The sequence below is a fragment of the Phyllobates terribilis genome, unplaced genomic scaffold, assembly GCF_046119375.1.
Source record: "Phyllobates terribilis strain yellow unplaced genomic scaffold, ASM4611937v1 Scaffold_3__8_contigs__length_932513732, whole genome shotgun sequence".
Lineage (NCBI taxonomy): Eukaryota > Metazoa > Chordata > Amphibia > Anura > Dendrobatidae > Phyllobates > Phyllobates terribilis.
Window position 1 is genome coordinate 255,302,569 of NW_027362763.1, and position 13,022 is coordinate 255,315,590.

Genomic DNA, 13,022 nt, shown 5'->3' on the forward strand with positions numbered 1-13,022 from the left:
GTGCGCCGAGTTCATTGGACATGAACTCGTCTCATCTTTATGCCGTCACAGCCAGACACTGCAGAGCGCAAGCATGCCTGCGCTTCTCAGTGTCTGCGGGATGACAGGCTGGATGGCAGCGTTCTGCTGCGGTCCAGCCTGTCATCTCGATGTAGCAGAGCTGAAGCTGTCATGGGAACCATGGAAAGGTAAGGATGAGGTTGCTTTATTATTTTTCTTTTATTGCAGGAGATCGTTGGCTTCAGCTGGAATGGGCGTGATGGTAAGTATGGTTTAATTTAGAACAATAAAGGATTGTGTCTTTATTTCAATTAAAGGACTTTATTCTGGGTGTTTGTGTTTTCTTTTAACTTTGACTATGGGGTTAGTAATGGGGGTGTCTTATAGACGCCTCTCCATTACTAACCTGGGCTTGATGTCAGCTGGCATTATAAGCTGACATCAACCCCAGCCCTATTACCCCCTGCCACCGCACCAGGGCAGCGTGGAAGAGCGAGGCTAAGTGCCAGAATTGGCGCATCCTATGAATGCGCCATTTCTGGGGCGGCTGACGGCTGGTGTTTCTAGCCTGGGAGGGGGCCAATATTCATGGCTCCCTTCCTGGGCTATTAATATCAGCCCCCAGCTGTCTGCCTAGCCTTTGCTAGCTATTAAATTAGGGGGGACCCCACGTCATTTTTTTGGGGGTTCCCCCATTTTAATAGCTAGTAAAGGCTATGTATTCAGCTGGGGGCTCATATTAGTAGCCTGGGAAGCTCCGTGGGTATTACCCCCTTCTCAGGCTTCAAACATCTGCCCCAGCAGTCTGCTTAACCTCCGCTAGAGACTAAAATTAAGGGGAACCCCACGCCAATTTTTTTTAATAATAAATCCTTTATTTTAATACTAAATGACAAGTACAGTAACCAACACTATCACTGTACTTCATATATATGTGACTGACATGTTTCTATCTATCTAATCTATGTGTGAAGCTCTATTCTGTCTGTTATAAATTGTCGGGTACAGATGCTGAATTGCCGGCCGGCTTTTTTAAAGAGATGGTGCATGAAAACACTATTATTTTTTTTAATAAATCCTTTACACTAAATGACAAGTACAGTAAGCAACATTGTCACCGTACTTCATATATATGTGACTGACATGTTTCTATCTATCTAATCTATGTGTGAAGCTCTATTCTGTCTGTTATAAATTGTCGGGTACAGATGCTGAATTGCCGGCCGGCTTTTTTAAAGAGACAGTGCATGAAAACACTATTACATTTTTTAATAAATCCTTTACACTAAATGACAAGTACAGTAAGCAACACTGTCACTGTACTTCATATATATGTGACTGACATGTTTCTATCTATCTAATCTATGTGTGAGGCTCTATTCCTTCTTGTCTAAATTGTCGGGTACCGGTGTATGCCGCTGCTGAATTGCCGGCCGGCTTTTTTAAAGAAAGCGTCTTCTGAGCAGTTTGTCAGCTTTTGGACACCTTTGAAGGTGTTTTCTATGTGTTTCTATGTGTTTTTGTTTGCCTGCCATTGGTTTTAACGGTGTTCGACGGTGTTCTAAGGTGTTCGACGAACAGTTCGACGAACAGTTCCTCGAACATCCCGGTGTTCGACGAACCGAACCGAACCCGAACACTACGGGGGTGGCTCAACACTAGTAGCCACCTTTTGCTTTGATAACTGCTTTGCACACTCTTGGCATTCTCTTGACGAGCTTCAAGAGGTAGTCATCGGAAATGGTCTTCCAACAATCATGATGAAGATCCCAGAGATGCTTAGCACTTGTTTGCCCTTTTGCCTTCACTCTGCGGTCCAGTTAACCCCAAACCATCTCGATTGGGTTCAGGTCTGGTGACTGTGGAGGCCAGGTCATATATCATAGCACCCCATCACTCTCCTTCTTGGTCAAATAGCCCTTACACAGCCTGGAAATATGTTTGGGGTCATTGTCCTGTTGAAAAGTAAATGATGGTCCAACTAAACGCAAACCGGATGGAATAGCATGTCGCTGCAAGATGCTGTGGTAGCCATGCTGGTTCAGTATGTCTTCAATTTTGAATAAATCCCCAACAGTGTCACCAGCAAAGCACCCCCACACCATCACACCTCCTCCTCCATGCTTCACGGTGGGAACCAGGTATGTAGAGTCCATCCGTTCACCTTTTCTGCGTTGCACAAAGACACGGTGGTTGAAACCAAAGATCTCAAATTTGGACTCATCAGACCAAAGCACAGATTTCCACTGGTCTAATGTCATTCCTTGTGTTCTTTAGCCCAAAGAAGTCTCTTCTGCTTGTTGCCTGTCCTCAGCAGTGGTTTCCTAGCAGTTATTTTACCATGAAGGCCTGCTGCACAAAGTCTCCTCTTAACAGTTGTTGTAGAGATGTGTCTGCTGCTAGCACTCTGTGTGGCATTGACCTGGTCTCTAATCTGAGCTGCTGTTAACCTGCAATTTCTGAGGCTGGTGACTCGGATAAACTTATCCTCAGAAGCAGAGGTGACTCTTGGTCTTCCTTTCCTGGGGCGGTCCTCATGTGAGCCAGTTTCTTTGTAGCGCTTGATGGTTTTTGTAACTGCACTTGGGGACACTTTCAAAGTTTTCCCAATTTTTCGGACTGACTGACCTTTATTTCTTAAAGTAATGATGGCCACTCGTTTTTCTTTACTTAGCTGCTTTTTTCTTGCCATAATACAAATTCTAACTGTCTATTCAGTAGGACTATCAGCTGTGTATCCACCAGACTTCTGCACAACACAACCGATGGTCCCAACCCCATTTATAAAGCAAGAAATCCCACTTATTAAACCTGAGAGGGCACACCTGTGAAGTGAAAACCATTTCCGGTGACTACCTCTTAAAGCTCATCAAGAGAATGCCAAGAGTGTGCAAAGCAGTCATCAAAGCAAAAGGTGGCTACTTTGAAGAACCTAGAATATAAGACATATTTTCAGTTGTTTCACACTTTTTTGTTAAGTATTTAATTCCACATGTGTTAATTCATAGTTGTGATCCCTTCAGTGTGAATGTACAATTCTCATAGTCATGAAAATACAGAAAAATCTTTAAATGAGAAGGTGTGTCTAAACTTTTGGTCTGTACTGTAGTTGCCATGCATTGGCTGTGTAGTAAACTATAGTTTGTTAAGAACTGATGGTCTCCTTTCATGAACTGGTTAACTTCTGGTCATGGCAAACCAGCGTGATCAGTTAAATGTGGCCTGGATGTGCATAGCACCCTCACAGCACAAGTCCACACACCCAGCCAGGAACTCCACTTTCATGTAACGTGTCGGGGTGCAGGAGACAAGTACCTTGCCCACGGCTACTGCCCCGCTCCACGGTACACTGCCACAGAAAACGAGGACAGTTCTTATGTCTTTTCCAAATTGTTGATCCAGAAATCAATGAGATCGGGGCTCAGAGTATCTGTCTGAGAAAGGACACAGTCTAGATACAACTAAACCTGATGGTTCAAACAGTGCATCTGTGTTTGCAGAGGCATGCCAGGTAGTCGCAATAGCAGAAAAAACATCTGGTCCATAATGTGAAGCATACTGTAGGTGTTGCTGCTGCTGCCTCATCTATTTGTTGTAGCCCTAATACTAGCACAGGCAAGGTAAAGTTGTGTCTGTATAGATTGCAAAGCAGTCTGCTGGTCAGCCAAGCAGGAGGCAGGGGTTTGCTTGGCGAAATCTTAGTAGATCAGGTAACAGAGCTTATCATGGAATTTAGTCAAATTTACTCCCTTTCGAAAGATGGAAAAAGTTTCTGCTTTTTGCTTTTATAGCAAGGGTCTAAAAGCCTGGCTGTTCCATAGTCATCATTTTGTTTCATGCTATCAATACAGATGTCTTTCTCAAGCATTGCAGCATCCAACTTCCCACGCTCGCCAGCACGCCTGAGGGCCCCATAGTTTCATTACCATAACTCCACTGTGATAGTTGGTTGTAAGGCCAGCATCTTAGTCATCGTCATTTTAATGCTGTCTGTCTGTCTTGTCCCATTCCTTTTCCCTAGTTTATGTCCTTATCCACTTCCACCTGCTCCTCCTCCTCTCCCTCTCTCCTCAAAATCCTGCAGCATGTGACATGGCATGGCCTTTAGGGTTCCAATAGACACAGGGCAATGCTAAACATGTGAAAATTGGTGTTCTTCCTCTATCTCCTCTTGCATACTGGTAAATGTGCTTTCCATAATAGATGTTAGCGTGATTATATCACTGATTCCACCCTAATCAGTGGTGTACCGCCAATGGCGGCAGACCACGCGACTGCTATGGGGCCCGTGAGATGGGGTGGTGGACATACCGCCGCTGGTGCAGCAGCGCCGGGTCCCCACCATGCAGCTGCACCAAGGGGCCCGCAAGGTGCAGCTGCTTCTGCACGCGGCGGTCAGGGAGCGATCCCTACAGCTCCGCTGCTGTCAGGAGGAGAATAGCAGCGGAGCTGGAGGGTTTGTCCTCTGCTTCCACCCTGACCCAGGCGCATGCAGCTTGATGACGTCATCATACAGTGCGCGCCTGGGTCAGGAAGAAAGCTGCCGGCAACCAGGAGGATGCAGCTGCAGTGGAGCGAGCTGAGGTAAGTTGTTGTTTTTTTTTTACTGAAATTATGGGGAGAGGAGGTGGGGGGAGAGCAATGGTGGGGCTGGGGAGAGGAGTGATGGGGCTAGGAAGAGCAATAATGGGGCTGATGGAACTGGGGAAAGAAATATTGGGGCTGGGGAGAGGGCTGATGGGGCTGGGGAGAGGAATAATGCGGCTGATGGGGCTGGGGAGAGCAATAATGGGGTTGATGGGGCTGGGGAGAGTAATAATGGGGTTGATGGGGCTGGGGAGAGCAATAATGGAGCTGATGGGGCTGGGGAGAGGAGTGATGGGGCTTGGGATAGGAATAATGGGACGAATGGGGCTGGGAAGAGCAATAATGGGGCTGGGGAGAGGAATGATGGGGTTGATGGGGCTGGGGAGAGGAATAATGGGATGGTGGGGCTAGGGAGAGCAATGATGGGGCTGTGGAGAGGAATGATGGGGCTGGAGAGAACAATGATGGGGATAGTGGGGCTGGGGAGAGCAATGATGGGATGGTGGGGCTGGGGTGAGCAATAATGGGGCTGATGGGGCTGGGGAGAGGAATAATGGAGCTGATGGGGTTGGGGAGAGGAATGATGGGATGGTGGGGCTGGGGAGAGCAAAAATGGGGCTGATGGGGCAGGGGAGAGGAATGATGGGGCTGTGAAGAGTAATAATGGGGCTGATGGGGCTGGGAAGAGCAATAATGGGGCTGATGGGGCTGGGGAGAGGAATGATGGGGCTGGGAAGAGCAATAATGGGGCTGATAGGGCTGGGTAGAGCAATGATGGGGATGGTGGGGAAGGGGAGAGCAATGACGTATTGCTGGGAGAGAGCAATGATGGGGGTGCTGGGAGCGAGCAATGATGGGGGTGCTGGGACAAAGCAATGGTGGGGGGCTGGGAGAGAGCAATTATGTGGGGCTGGGAGAGAGCAATGATGGAGGTGTTGGGACAGAGTAATGATGGGGGTGCTGAGAGGAAATGATGGGGGTGCTGGGAGAGCGCAATGATGGGGGTGCTGGGAGAGAGCAATGATGGGAGTGCTGGGAGAAGCAATGATGGAGGTGCTGTGACAGAGCAATGATGGGGGGCTGGGAGAGAGCAATGATGGAGGTGCTGGGACAGAGCAATGATGGGGGTGCTGGGACAGAGCAATGATGGGGGCTGGGAGAGAGCAATGATGGGGGTGGTGGGACAGAGCAATGATGAGGGTGCTGAGAGAGAGCAATGATGGGGGTGCTGGGAGAGAGCAATGAAGGGGGTGCTGGAAGAGAGCAACGATGAGGGTGCTGGGACAGAGCAATGACCGGGGTGCTGGGACAGAGCAATGACGGGGGTGCTGGGAGAGAGTAATGATGGGCGTGCTGGGAGAGAGCAATGATGGGGGTGCTGGGAGAGAGCAATTATGGGGGTTTCACTTTGCTTGTACTGTGAAGCCTTGTATGTTTTCTGTATGCACATAGCCTTAAAGTTAATTGGGGAGAGTCACAGACACTGAATAATTTATATTATTGGCCGGTGCAGATTATAGTTAATGGGGGGCACAGTGCTGCTTATCACTTTATATTTTGATTACTAAGTGGCTAATAGTATATTAATGGGGGGGGGTTACATATCTGTATTCGAGGACGCAGAGCGGCTGAGACACATGTATGCATACAATATGTAACCTTGTTATTTTCTAGGCTGGAGATCATCGTGACAAGACGAGTCGTGGCTGGGAGATGTCGACATGAAGAAACAGCAGAAACCATCTCTGATCAGTGAGACGTCAGCGGTAAGTGCCTGGATGTAAATATTATTCTATATCTGCACTGTGTGACTTGAAGTGATAATGTTTTCTGTAAAATCCCTTAGGCCACATTCTCACATTTGTGTGAAATGTCCATGTGCTGCCAGATCTTTTTATCGGATGGTCCACGGACTCGTACAGTTTTATAGATCCATTCACACATCCATGAAAATCACGTATCTGAGAATGAGATCTAAGAGGGTCAGAGAATGTCCTGTTCTGATCCGATTTTGAGGATTAGAATAGGACTTGCTCAATGCGTCAGTAAAACAGGGCAGCACACTGACACTTCACACAGATGCAGGAATGTAGCCTTATTATGTATAGCACAGTCCCTTAGTATATAGTGTACTCACTTATTATGTATAGCGCCATTCTTAATTATATAGTTTCCTCTTTTATTATGTGTAGCGCCGTCCCTTATTATGTACCATCCTCTCTAGCGGCTCACAGTTGGGGGATCATACTGTGTTGGGGTCAGCATACTTTACCCTGGGAGTTGAGGTGGGGTACAGTAGGGTCATTATACTGTGCATGTGGAGGAATTCACCATGGGGGTTTCATACTGTGTTTGGGGGGCCCTTTTATTGGCATCACACTTTATGGGGCAATGAAAGAGAGATCTAGGACGTCAGCAGGAGGAAAATTACTATGTAAAGGATGGAAAGTTGTGAGATCTTTGGTGACCGCGACAATTATTTAATTATTTTTTTTTGGGGGGGGGGGGGCCCAATTAGAGCTTCTGCTATGGGCCCCATGATTCCTCTGTATGCCCCTGACTAATGATAAATTTTGTCTTTGTTTCCTCTTCAAAGTGCTATAGTGAGCAACACACATCTCTCATAGCTGCCAATTTTGAATCTCAAAGTAACCTATACTCAAGTTTGACTGCAGCAAGATTTAGTGCCTCACCATTTTACGCTGTTCGTACAAACGCTGCAACACAGACAATGTCCAATTCCAGTGGGTTGCGATGTTGCAAATCAGATGATACAATGGAAGCCAGTATTTTGTTTGTAAAGCCATGAGGGCATGCTTTGCCACATAAGACACTTTTTTTGTCCACAGCCACCACCTTTTTCAAACATGAATATTTGCGAAATAAATCTTGCACTATTAAATTCAGGACGTGGGCCATACATGGATCGTGGGTTATTTTGCCTGATCGTAAGGCAGCCAGAATGATCTAGGCATTGTCACTCATTTCAATTTGCAGTTCACATGAAGCCAGCAATTGGATTAGTTGCCTCTTAATGCACAGCAACAACTCTTCCGCTATGTGGCTTTTCTCTGCTTGGCAGCACTCTGACTTGTTTGAGCGAAAAGAATGGGTGTGCTGTGTGGAATCGACAAATGTAAGCTGTGCTTGTTGGGGATGAGGTCAGGTCAGTTGAGCAGGATCTGGAGAAAGTGTAGCAGGAGACAGATAACTGTTTTGTGCTGGAAACTTCCGGTGATGCAGCGTTACTGCTGAAAATATTCACCCAGTGAGCTGTAAAAGTCATGTATTGTCCATGGCCATATTTGCTGCTCCAGATATCGATAGTGCAGTGCACTTTGGAGCTCGAAGAAAAGTCAAGAGAGAGACCTACATTCTCTTGCACATGAAAACAGAGTATGAACCCCTATCAGAGAGAAATAATGGCAGGTTGGAATCTTCCAACGAGGCTGAGTGCATACCATAATTTCTCGAAAGCAGCAGATTCCATAAGCTGGTAAGGAAGCAACTGCACCAACAGCAATTTGTCAAAATGTGAGTTTAATTGGCAAACCAGTGAATGACTAGGAGCATACGGATGTTTCACTGCTACACAATCGAGGGTGGATGTTTGCTGTTTCGATGGACGAGGAAGAGGAGGTGTACTTAGAGTACCCCATGCAGAAGAGGAGGATAACTATGATGATGGTGGTGAGGATAACACTGAACAGATGCTACCTAAGGGTGCAGATTGGCTTACAGATAGACGAGTGTTGCAAGAAGTGGGTGGAGGACAGCTTAAGGGCTGCTTTGATTGTTGGCTGGCTTGACGTAACCCAAAAATCAGTTGATGTAGCTTCATGTGCTAATGGAGAGCTGTAGTTCCTAGTGTATGTGAGCTAGGACATTCAGAGCTTATTTTTCTTTTGCAGAGCCTGCAGAGTGCCAAAGAATTGTCTGCAGCAACACGCTAAAGAACTCACCTGCACGAGAAGCATACACGTACCACTTGCCACCAACGTGACCAGGCCTTTCAGTTGCTGTATGGCCTCATCTACCAACAGTATGTGCGGCATTACCTGCTCCAGAACTGACCACAGAAAAAACAGATTTGTCCCCAAAGGATGTTTTTAACCCTTGGCGCCTGTTGCGTATATAGCCGATGTCAGCAACTTCCTCATCTGATGACCTCAATTCCTTGTCACCCTTGTCTAGTTCCCAAGTTTTTTCCAACACAGAATCATCATCCTCATAGTCACCCATGATTTGGATGACAGGTGACTGAGAGAAATTCTCGACGCTTCTTGCCTCCCTGCCTGATTATCAACCAGAGGTTTGCCCTGGTTCAGAGTGCTACTGAGATAGCGTCCCTACCATATCGGTTTACAAAGCCTCTAGCACAGATTGGTATTAGGACCCTGCTGTCCATGTCCTCTGGCACAATGTCTTCCGAGAACAAAGGTTGACTGTTCATGTAAAGTAATTTGGGACAGCAGCCATTAGTATTGTTGTGGCGCCTACAGTTGTTAAATGTGACTAGTCAAACAGTTTCAAAACCTTAACCTCTTGTTAATGTTGTTTTTTTTTTTTTTAAATAATGATGTTCAACCAAAATGAAAAGAAAGTTAATGAAACCTAAAATACTAGGTTGAAAAGTTGCAAAACGTAGGTTCACAACTAGTAACAAATACAGTACGTGAGAAAAACAACAGTATGGCCGTGGGGTGGATGGTATGTTGAATAAACAATTAAACAGGTATTCCAAAAATAAAGATGTATTAAAGTTGAAGCGGAAAAAAAGACCACGTGCCTTTACAGAATCACTTGAAACAAGCAAACACATACAACTGGTTGCTGTACTCAAGTAGTGTATGTGCACATCTAAACATCTAATATTAGACTAATTGGAGCAATCATGCAGGCTCAACAAATTATTTCAAACATCACACACAATTTATTAAGTGAACAATTGTGTTCAAGTTTCAGGATTATGTATTTTTTATCGCTTTAATAAAATAAATAGAAAAATTTAAAAAAATGGCTACGTGTATTTACAAAATAGGATAGGACCAGGAAATCTAGGTAGAAACGCTTCACAAAAGGAATAGTGCTCAAGTATGTGTGTCTAATATTAGACTACTGGAGCAATGAAGAGGGATCAAAAAATTATTTTAAACAACACTTAGGTAGGTAAATAAGTTTCAGAATTTAGGAGATTTCGCTTTTAAAAAATAATGTTTCCTTAATTTACAAACAGAAGAAAAACTTGAATTCAGATTGAGCTGCGTTATCTGTGATGAGTGGTTGGATACTACCTTTGCTTGCTGTCACGGTGTGAAAACAAACAAAAAAATAGCAGCTATTAAAGGGAACCTGTTACGTAAATAAAATGCTATTAACCTCCAGTTATGGGATTAATCTGCAGGTTAGCATCATTCTGAACCTAGCCAACCCGCACTTAGAGCCCCGCTGCTGGGAGGAAATGAACTTTATTCCACCCCAGTAGTGTTTGGCAGTCATAGAGGTGGCACCGGCACGGTTTCAGTCACATCCTAGTGTATAGAGAGCAGCGGCTGTAACCACCCCCCCAGTACTGACTGACAGCCGGCTCAGCATTAGAGCTTAGCATTAGGGCCGACTGTCAGTCAGTGCAGGGGGTGTGGTTACAACCACCGCTCTCTGTACACTGAGTGGTGACTGACACTGTGCCATCGCCACCTCTATGACTGAATGCTGAATGCTGCCAGGCAGGTTCACAACACTTTTAACCTGTAGATTAACCCCATATCTGCAGGTTGACAGCATTTATTCCCCTGACTGGTTCCCTTTAAGGTGCTGTTGCTGCAGTATATCACAGTTGTATTAATTCACAGTCACACTCCAAGTGTTGACGATGAGACCCTAGAACAGTTCACTATATGTCACTTGAATCTTGGATTTCTATTCACAGACTGAGACTATCAGTCCCATTTTCAATCTGGTACCACCATAATCACATTAGGATTTTTTCTAACCATATGCTGTGTGCTTTTAGCACTCCTATCCCTACACAGTACAGGCAGAAAATGGAATTCTTTGGAAAGCCCCTACTGTATGTTATATAATGCCTGCAATAACCCCTCTGACTGTGCTACGCAATGTGATCAAATTGCTGCAGGTCATTATTGGAAAGCCCCCGCTGTCATACCAGATGCCATTATCCCGCTCACTGAGTAGCATGTATGAAATGGCGATGGAAATTTTGTATTTTAATTACAAACCATGAATCGATTGCAGATTATTCAAATTTGCATGAAATCACAGATTTCAGGAAATTTGACTCAATACTCCGCGGATCAATTTGCTCATCTCTACATACTAGTGTTGCCTCTAAAATGAGAAATCTGGAAAAAAAAGAGTTAAAACATCATACTAATGAGGTTAACAAACTAAATTAAAGGGGTTGTCCACTACTTGGAGTGAAGCTGGATTCACTGTCCCATCCTTCAGACAAATCAGAAATCAAGAGGAAGTGAGCGATCCGCCACAGCTCTAACCTCTTCTTGATGTCTGATTAATCCGAAGGCAGGGAGAGTGAAGCCATCACTGACTGCTTGCAGGGATTACATGACATAACGATGTGGCATGATTTCACTGGAGAGTGAGTGCCGATACCTCTGGAATGGCGTTAGCACAAGAGGTGAGTATAGCTGTTGTACTTTCACTGGGGGGGCTAACATGCTATTTGTGAATTGGTTGTCAAAGAAGTGGCTAACCCCTTTAACCACTTAATGACCACTGATACGCATTAAAACGGCGGTCAATAAGGGGCCTTAATCCCTAATTGCCATTTTAAAACAGAGATCAGGAATAAGGGAATAGCGCCACCCATCTGCAGCAATTCCCACGGGTGTCAGCTGAATGTGACAGCTGACACTCTGAAGTATTGGCCCTGGCCAGTTTTAGTCCGATCGGGGCTGATTAACCCCTTAAATACCGCTGTCAAATCGCGACAGACGTATTTAAGTAGTTACAAGAGGGTCACAAGACCCCCTTAGTTACCCCTTAGTAACCATCAGACCCCCGCGATGTGACTCACTGACTGCTCTCATGCACTGCAGTACACTTGTACTGCAGTGTATGAGACCAGTTATCAAAATAAAAATGATACATGTCCCACAATGGGACTTAGTGAAAAAGTAAAAAAAGTGAAATAAAATATGTTAAAAAGTAAAAAAAAAAACACACACAAATATGCTCACACAAATCATTAAAATCCGTTTCACCACTCAAAATGCAGCGTTTGTGATAAAACAAAAATAAACAAAAAAAAAGTATACATATTTGTCCTGAACGACCCTCGCTATAAAACTAGAATGTTATTTATTCTGTTTTGTGAACGCCGTGAACAAAAATAATAAAAAACATGTCAAAATGTCACTTTTTCATCATACTGACTTACAAAAAAGTGAATAAAAAGTGATAAAAAAGTAATATGTAAAAGAATGAAATAAATGAAAACGTCAAACCATCTGGCAAAAAACAAACCCTAATATGGCTCATTCGGCAAAAAAATAAAAAAGTTACAGCTCTTAGAATATGATGCAAAAACAAATTCATTTTTGTAAAATATTGTTTTTAGTGTGTAAAAATAGCAAATCATTAAAAAAAACAATATGAATCAGGTATTGCTCTAATCGTACCGACCCGACGAACAAATCTGTCTTATCACTTTTACCGCACAGTGAACAGCGCAAAAAATGAAAAATAAAAACAATAACTGAGTTGCTGTTTTTTGTTTATTCTGTGCCTGAAAAATCTGAATAAAAAGATAAAAAGCGATGCAAAAATATTATCTACCCCAAAATGGTACCAAAAAAAAATCTGCAACTTGTCCCGCAAAGAATAAGCCCTAATACAGCTCTGTTCGCCAAAAATGTTAAAAAGTTTCAACGGAATACGGTGATGAAAAAAACGACTTTTTTATAAAATAGCGTCTTTACTGTATGACAGCAGCAAAACCTAAAAAAAATCGACATAATGCTGTAATCGAACCGACCAGAAGAATAAATCCACCTTATCACTTATACCGCATGGTGAACCACGCAAAAAACGCTCACATTTATCCTGCGATCTCCGCTGACCGCTTAAGTCGGGGTTTCCGTGTAAATTCTCCAAAACCGCGATTCAGACAAAACCCCAGAAGGAACCACTCACTTTTGAGGCAGATGGAGGTACTTTGGACTGGTCTGTGTTCCAGCGGTATTCCATCATTTTAGGTGTCTTTTTAGCTCACAAATGTGGGCGACCACAGATCTGTGCATGCCTAAAATGATGTATAACAATGGAGGAGGCGCCAAATGGAGTCCAAAGTGTCTCTAGCTACCTCATTATGGTGGGTGGTTCTGTTAGGGATTTCATCTGAATCACATTTTTGTGAGATTTAAACGGAAACCCCGACATAAGTGCTCAGTGTA